This window comes from Micropterus salmoides, unplaced genomic scaffold (genome assembly GCF_014851395.1).
Source record: "Micropterus salmoides isolate LMB-PRFRI ecotype aquatic unplaced genomic scaffold, ASM1485139v1 Ms_hic_scaffold_18, whole genome shotgun sequence".
NCBI classification, from domain to species: Eukaryota; Metazoa; Chordata; class Actinopteri; order Centrarchiformes; family Centrarchidae; genus Micropterus; species Micropterus salmoides.
Window position 1 is genome coordinate 27,699,253 of NW_024040928.1, and position 8,045 is coordinate 27,707,297.

Genomic DNA, 8,045 nt, shown 5'->3' on the forward strand with positions numbered 1-8,045 from the left:
GCTGAAAAACTTCCCCTCTCCTTCACTGTCAGATTTGGAGATGAAGTCACTTTGCCTTGTGAAAATGTGATAGACGGTCAGCAAAAATGTGAATATATTAGATGGATCTTTGTTGGTTCAGGATACACAGCGGCAGCAGAGCTGGTTGAACTTGGGCAGATTGGTGAAAACGCCAAAGCTAAATCAGACAGACTGAGTGTTACAGAGAACTGTTCTCTGGTTATAAAGAAGGTCACAGATGAGGATGATGGTTATTATCACTGTCAACAGTACAAATCAAGACAACAACAAGCTCCAGACTCTGAGGTTGATCTGTCTGTTATTATCAGTGAGTATTTCCATCATGTTTTCAGCTCAAACTGTCTTGTTAGAACAATATACTGAAACATTACAATAATTATGATCACAGTGATGAAGTTAACTTTACTCTTGTTGTCTTTCTCTCACAATATCTCCATCTTCACCAGTGACTGAACGTAAGGACGCTGATAAGGTGACGTTAACCTGCTCTGTGTTGACACATGGATAGTGTAGACACACAGTGAAGTGGCTGTATGAGGGTAAAGATGTGGACAAAGATAACAAAGACATGAAGACATCACAGTCTGGCTGCTACGCCGCTGTGTCTTTCCTGGATTCTCATTTTAGTTACAAATCAAAGTCTAACTTGAAGTGTGAAGTGACAGATGGTTACTCTGGAAAAGTGCAGCTGTTCACCTTCAGCCCTCAGTCCTCAGGTGAGAAAACAGGTGAGAATATGCTGAGCTGTTCAAGATGACTAAAACCACCAAAACATTTGTTTATCTGGTCACTGTTTAAGATGACATGATTCTTTCTCATTTAGTGACAGCAGATGGTAAACATGAGGAATTTTCTAACCTATATCTATACGATTAAATGACTTATTAATGATTAAAACGGAAAGATGTATGAGACTTGCAGTTGCTGAATAGACATGTGATAGGGAAATAACCCGAGAGGAAGAAGCCTTGAATGAACATTCCAGGAGAGGAACAACAAGAGAGGGAAAGCACCAAAACAATCTCACAGCTCTGACCTAAACTCTAGTAAATGTGGACAGACTAACATAAGAAGTTTAGGAGAGGAAAGGTTAAGGATAAAACACAATACATAATAATAATAGTAAAAGAACATGCATAAAAGATTAAATGTAAGAGGACACAATTTTCTGCCATAACAGGGATCAGGAGGCAGGACAGAGAAATGGGTGGGGGAGGGCTGCAGATGGTGAGAGCGAGGAAGAGGAGATAGGACATGTGGGTATTTATGGAAATGCTGGCAATGACATGACTGATGTGTTGTCCCGCTCCTGAAACTCTAATTAGCTTCACTTCACTAGCAAAGACCATCCAATCAATATGATTAAATGATTTATTGATGATCGAAACCGAAAGATGTGCAAGGCTTGCTGAATAGATATTCGAAAGCGTTGTGGGGAAGATGCGATAGGGAAATCCGCCATAGCACCCAGGCACGACAGACCCCCAAAAAACTTCTAGTAATTTGAGAGAGCGTTGGATAATGTGACACCCTTGAGATCTGAACAAATGTGATGATGGGATGCTCGGGAGTACCAGCAGTGCATTTATGTATCAGGTGCTCGATGTAGTCTTGAGACGGCTCTTGACACTGAAGACCTCTAAGTAGTAAGGTTATCTGATAATAGTTAGAGGCTGGACACACCAGTTAGAAGTTTGGAAAAGAGGCTAGTGCAGCTGAGGTAAAGTGCGTTTTATGGTCATCATGAATTGGGCGTAGCTGATGAAACAAGATGTGGTGACAAAATCAAAACTTAGGAATGTTATGATGTAGTAGTTGTGATGGTGGCTGAAGCTCTTCAAGCTTACCTGTAAAGCGAGAGAGAGCTATGCTGTTGATGGTAAAGTTTCGGGGACCATTCTGCTGCCAATCATCTTTCCCTATAGAACCACCAAAAAAACCTGCAGAATGAGTGGCAGCAGTGTACAATTGGTATTGTGGGGTGACACAGTTGTTCGTGGCTTGCTGGGAGTGGACTGCTGGGAGTGCTGGCATCGCGGTTCCTGGAGCTCTTGCTAGAGCAAACTCCCACAGTTACTAAACCATGCTAGGCAGCTAGAATTGTCATCGTTTGGTGTGCCAATGGCGTCCTATGAGGAAGTACTGCCATGTCCTAATGACAGGCGTGTGATGACGTGTATTAGAAGTGAGAATGCTAACTGATGACTGGAAGTGAACAGAGGGAAAGCCCCTTCTCGTTTGAAAAGACTATTTGCGCCAAACGACTGTTCGCTCAACCTTTTGATGCACTCAGATTAGCAATGACTGACAGGAGTAAGCACCGGAGGGCTCTGGCATCCCGGTCGCTCAAATGACTATACCAAAGGGGTTAGCATGTATGCTGCTAGCATCAGTTATATCGGAACTGGAGAGTATTCTTTATTACAACATGAGGAAAGAACAACACAAAGTGTCCGTTCCTTCATATCTGGTTCCGATGATTACTTCAGATGGTTCTGTGTAATGGACAGTGGGCAGCGGGTAGCAGGCATCCCGGAACTGGTTGCTGGGGTGCTGGCATCCCGGTGCCTAAGCACCTACTGAAGCCAGCTGCTGTAGTTGCTAGAAGTCAATCGAAACAACTTTAACGCAAAAAAACTTTGGTTCAAAACGTCTGATCAAAATGAATGTTAGCTCGATGTTCGCTTGAAAACGACTGTTAGGTAGAACCAACTTTAACTTGAACTAACTTTTGATTAGAATGTCCATTAGCTCGAAACGACTATTCGCACAAAACGACTGTGAGCTCGAAATGACGTGAACCCGATGTTAGCTCAAACGAACATTAGCCGGATGTTAGCTCAAAACGACTATTGGTCAGATGTTGGCACGAAACGACTTTGAGCCAGGTTTTAGCTCGAAATGACTGAGTTGTTTAGCTCGAAACAACTGTTAGCCGGATGTTAGCTCGAAACGACTGTGAGCTTTAAACGACTGGTGCCAAAAGCCCCTACTGAAGCCTGCTACTAAGGTTGTTGGTAGGGTTCAGTGGGGGGCACTAGCATCTCTGTGCCAAAATCCCCTACTGCAGCCAGCTGCTGTGTTTGCTAGAAGTGTATGGCTGAGGCGCTGGCATCCCGGTGCTCGGAGCGCCGGCTGAAGTCGGTTGCTGTAGTTGGTTGATGGCGGGCAGCCGGGGGCGCTGGCATCCCCGTGCCCCGGCTGAAGTCGGTTGCTGAAATCAGCTGCTCCGGTTCCTAGAGGGGTATAACTGGGGTGATGGCATCTTGGTCCCGGGAGCCCCTATTGGGACTGGCTGCTGTAGTTGTTGGAAGTGTGCAGCGGGGGCGGTGGCATCCCAGCGCCTTGCCCCTGAGATCGGCTGCTGTGGTTGCTAGAGGTATACGACTGCTCTTTTTGTTGGAAGTTGGCAGTGAGGGACGCTTACATCTCGGTGCCGAAGCCCCCACTGATAGTTGTATCAACATATGTTTTTAGTCAACAACTGACAATCAAATAATCATATATAGAATTTATTTCGGGTGCAGAATATGAGAGCGAAGAAGAGGAGATAGGACGCATGAGTATTTATGGAAATGCTGACAATGACGTGATTGATGTGTGGTCCTGCTCCTGAAACTCTGCTAATTAAGTTAACTCCAATAAGAATTGTGAATGTAATTTATACACGAATACTGTAGATTTGTTTATAATGTAGATGTATGTTGACTGTGGCAGTTTTGAACGTTTTGGTGATGTGGGCAAACTCTCTAAATGTTCTGTAATGTGTGGCGGGCTCGGAGAATGGGAAAATAAACAAAAAATAAAGTCATTAAATGTATAACTGCAGTGTTTAATAGTGTTGAAGTAGATTCTTTCCAAAAGATTTTTGATCAATGCAACAATAAAATCCAAAAGCTGAGGCTGATGAAAATGCCATTAGCTTATCAGGTGTTTGTTCATAAACTAAAATATTAGACAAATTCAAATTCTGACCTGATGATGGCGCTAGATGAAGATTCGCCCTCTGCTCCTCATGTGAGAATGAAGTAGAGATTGTTATATAGAATATCTCTATTAGTTAATTGGTTTGTGTTTTGTTTTAATTTATTTTCCAACAAAATGTTTTCAGAATCGTTCTACTTGGTGAGGTTCATCGTTGTGTCTGTGGGTTTAGCAGCACTCATAATAATTGTTGTGGCAGTCAACATCTGGACAAGAACTAAAGGTGAGAACATTCACAGATGAAACTCAGAAACAGGAAGTTTTGATAAAGCTGGATTTTCACTGTGGAAACTAAAGTCGACTCTTTCTCTTTTCTTTTCAGGGACAAAAACACAGATGGATGAAAACACAGTGAGTTTATAATGTTTTTACAGTTGGTACTTTACACAGCAAACCAGTGTTTGTGACATCTGCTCTTCATTCTGAAGTGTAGATATAGATAGAAGAAGACAAACAGAAACAAGACTCACTGAGTTGTACTGAAGTGGTCAAGAGGAACATTTTGGATTTGGGGTACCACATAAACACTCCCTCTCTGGTCAATCAGCTGGAGGAACATGTGACAGTTTGGTACTTTTATTTAACTAATTACTTAATTTCCTTCTGCATGTCCTTTGTTACCACAAAAACAGTTGTAAGTGGCAAAAATATGTAACAGTAACTGATGGTGCGTTCAGGTGCTGTCAGGTTATTTCTTAACTCCTTGTGTTAAATGTGGGTCAGTGATGTGAAAGTTGTCAGTTAAAGTGTGTCAGAGTGAGGGTTTGTTTGTGTTTCACCGGTGAATACTGATGAAGATGATGGTGTGGTGAACTATGAAAACGTTGGAGACCCTTCTGCCTCTGTCAGACTCCACTGATCAACAACTTCCATATCAACATCAGCTCATCAGAGAAAAGACTCCTGGCTTTGGACACAATGTTCAAGTCTGGATTTCATCTCATATTAGGAAGCCCACTATGAGTTTTATAAAAATCTATATAAAAGTCTTTTCCTGCATCGGTTGTGAAAATTTTCTGCAGCCAGTCCAGAACACAGCAGCTGGATTTCAACTTCATTAAACAGGAACACCATTGATCACAACATCATGTTAGACAGACTGAGGCACTGGGTGAGGATCTCTGGTCCTGCTTTAGAATGGTTTTCATCCTACCTGTCAAATAGTAGGGTCTGTGTCTCTGTGAATAACTATGTCTCTTTATTCTGTTCGGTGGTGTGCCTCAGGGGTCAATCCTGGGACCCATTTTATTTATATATGCTTCCCCCTGAACACCTTATTCAGAAACATGGTGTCTCTTTTCATGCTTATGCTGATGACTCACAGATGTACCTGCCTGTCAGATGCACAGACGCTTGAATGCTGAGTTCACTTACCGACTGCCTCTGTGAAGTCAAAAATTGGATGTCGAATAATTTCCTCCAGCTGAACTCAGACAAAACAGAGATCCTGGTCCTTGGGTCCCAGCAAATGGCAAAGAAAATACTGCTATCTGCTGGTTCCCTAATGGATCATATCAGGCCTGTTGAATCTTGGTGTATGGTTTGAAAGTAATTTAAGTTTTGAGCAGCACACCACAAAGCTTGTTCAATCATGTTTTTACCATCTTAGAAATCAAAAATACAATCAATGTTAACTTTTAAGGACACTGAGACCATTTTACACATCTTCATCTCATCTTGCCTGGAACTGCAACAGCCTTTTTACTTGCTTAACCCAAAAATCTGTTGATCGACTCCAGACTGTCCAGAACTCAGCTGCCAGGCTTTTAACCAGACAAAAGAAATATGATCACATCACCCCTGTTTTAGCTTCATTACACTGGCTCCCAGTATGTTTTAGAATAGCCTTAGATATTTAAAAGAATAATTTATAATGGTTTTATAAAGCACTTTGTAACATTGTTTTGAAAACTGCTCTATAAATAAAGATTATTATTATTATTATTTCTTACATAGGTGATCATAATTAGAAATGTTTCCATAAAAAAAGGTTGATCCCGTCAGTGTGATGGGAAGTTTAAGTGTGAAGTTATGCTGGTGTGCCTCACGTGTAAATGGGCACAGCCCCTCTCTTAATGAGGAGAACCTACTATTCACAACGTTCATTTTATGACCAGCCTGCCCATCCATAAAAAAAATCAATAATGATTATTTCAAGGTGAAATGTCATTGAGGAATATGGTTAGAACAAACAATGAAGGGCAGAAAGTTTGATCATCTTAAATAACTAATACAACTTATGAATATAAAGAAACATTGTAGAGTACTGCTCCTATGTGTAGGAGCCTCGTTTAAACTTCAAGTGAGATGCAGTGGTTGTCTGAAAGTTTACAGTATTTTCGTCAGTAGCACAAACATGGAGTATAAGTACAAGGCCGACCCACTGGAAGGATAATGGTAAGGCCTGAAGAAAACTTCATGTGTTTCTGATGTTTACCTGGTCATCATAAGAGGGTAAAACCCGCAGAGCTCTGCTGCTGTTGTTAACAACATTCTCACTGAAACACTTCCTCTTTAGATCTCTGAACAAAAAGAACTGCAAAGATGCAATGAGGAACCAGCAGATCTCAGATCTGCCAAATAGAGTTGCAATATTGCAAACATTTCTCTTAACTAACAATCTTCACTCCGTCAACTTCCTCCTGTTGTTCGTTTCAGGAGGTGAAACACATCTTTGTCACAAATACACTGTGGGACTGGACAAAGTGTGAACCCCGTTGGCTGCATCTCATATTGCTGATCAATAATTTGGGGTCTCTGTCAGTCACAGTGGATGAGAGAAAACTACATTTCAAAAATGTAAAAGTGAAAATTGTAACAGAGTTTTTGGCTGTTCAGACATCGACAAGAAATTCAGAGACTGAAATCTAAAACAGACTAAAAGTCACTATGAGGAAGTGACATCATCCTAACCACAGGAAGTAGCTCCTGCGTCTCTCTACTAAAGCACTAGTTTAGAAACTCAGACAGTTCTGAGCACGAGAACAAGAGACAGAAGAAGGAGAGACTCAGAGAATCATGATGGTTGAGTTCAAATGGATTTCTTTATTTCTTCCAGCGGTGCTTCAGTTTACAGGTAAGAATACATATATCACATATATAAATGGAAGGCACATTGTAAAAAATAACTTGATCAATATTATTAAAGATTTTTTATTAGCTACATTTGATTTAACTAAGAAAACCAAATCTGTTGTTTCTAATGTGGTGAGTTTAGTGAACTCTTGGAAACTAAGGATAAAGAAATAATCGTCACTAACTATGAACATAACAGACATTTTCTCATTTCACTTTATTTTTCATCATTTTCTCAACAGCAGCAGCTGGAAAACTTCCCCTCTCCTTCACTGTCAGAGTTGGAGATGAAGTCACTTTGCCTTGTGAAAATGTGATAGACGGTCAGCAAAAATGTGAATTTACTACATGGCTCTTTTTGCGTTCGGAAATAAGGCTGGTTGAACTTGGTGAAAACACCAAAGCTACAGAGAACTGTTCTCTGGTTATAAAGAAGGTCACAATCAAGGATGTTGGTCCTTACATCTGTCAACAGTACAAATCAGGACAACAACAAGCTCCAGACTCTCAGGTTCTTCTGTCTGTTATTAACAGTGAGTATTTCCATCATAATGTTTTCAGCTCAAACTGTCTTGTTAGAACAATATACTGAAACATTACAATAATTATGATCACAGTGATGAAGTTAACTTTACTCTTGTTGTCTTTCTCTCACAATATCTCCATCTTCACCAGTGACTGAACATCAGGATGCTGATAAGGTGACGTTAACCTGCTCTGTGTTGACATATGAACACTGTAGACACACAGTGAAGTTTCTGTATGAGGGTAAAGATGTGGACAAAGATAACAAAGACATGAAGACATCACAGTCTTTCTGCTACGCCACTGTGTCTTTCCTGGATTCTCGTTTTAGTTACAAATCAAAGTCTAACTTGAAGTGTGAAGTGACAGATGGTTACTCTGGAAAAGTGCAGCTGTTCACCTTCAGCCCTCAGTCCTCAGAGGAGAAAACAGGTGAGAAT

The 8,045-nt window shown here is 41.0% G+C and overlaps 1 long non-coding RNA gene across 1 annotated transcript; it reads left to right on the forward strand.

The window, feature by feature from the left end:
* The first annotated feature begins 695 nt into the window (after nucleotides 1-695).
* On the forward strand, nucleotides 696-6,927 carry LOC119908489. The gene is made up of 3 exons (XR_005445295.1): nucleotides 696-749; nucleotides 4,133-4,228; nucleotides 4,328-6,927. It is a non-coding gene; the product is annotated as an uncharacterized LOC119908489 (long non-coding RNA).
* Nucleotides 6,928-8,045: the final 1,118 nt, after the last annotated feature.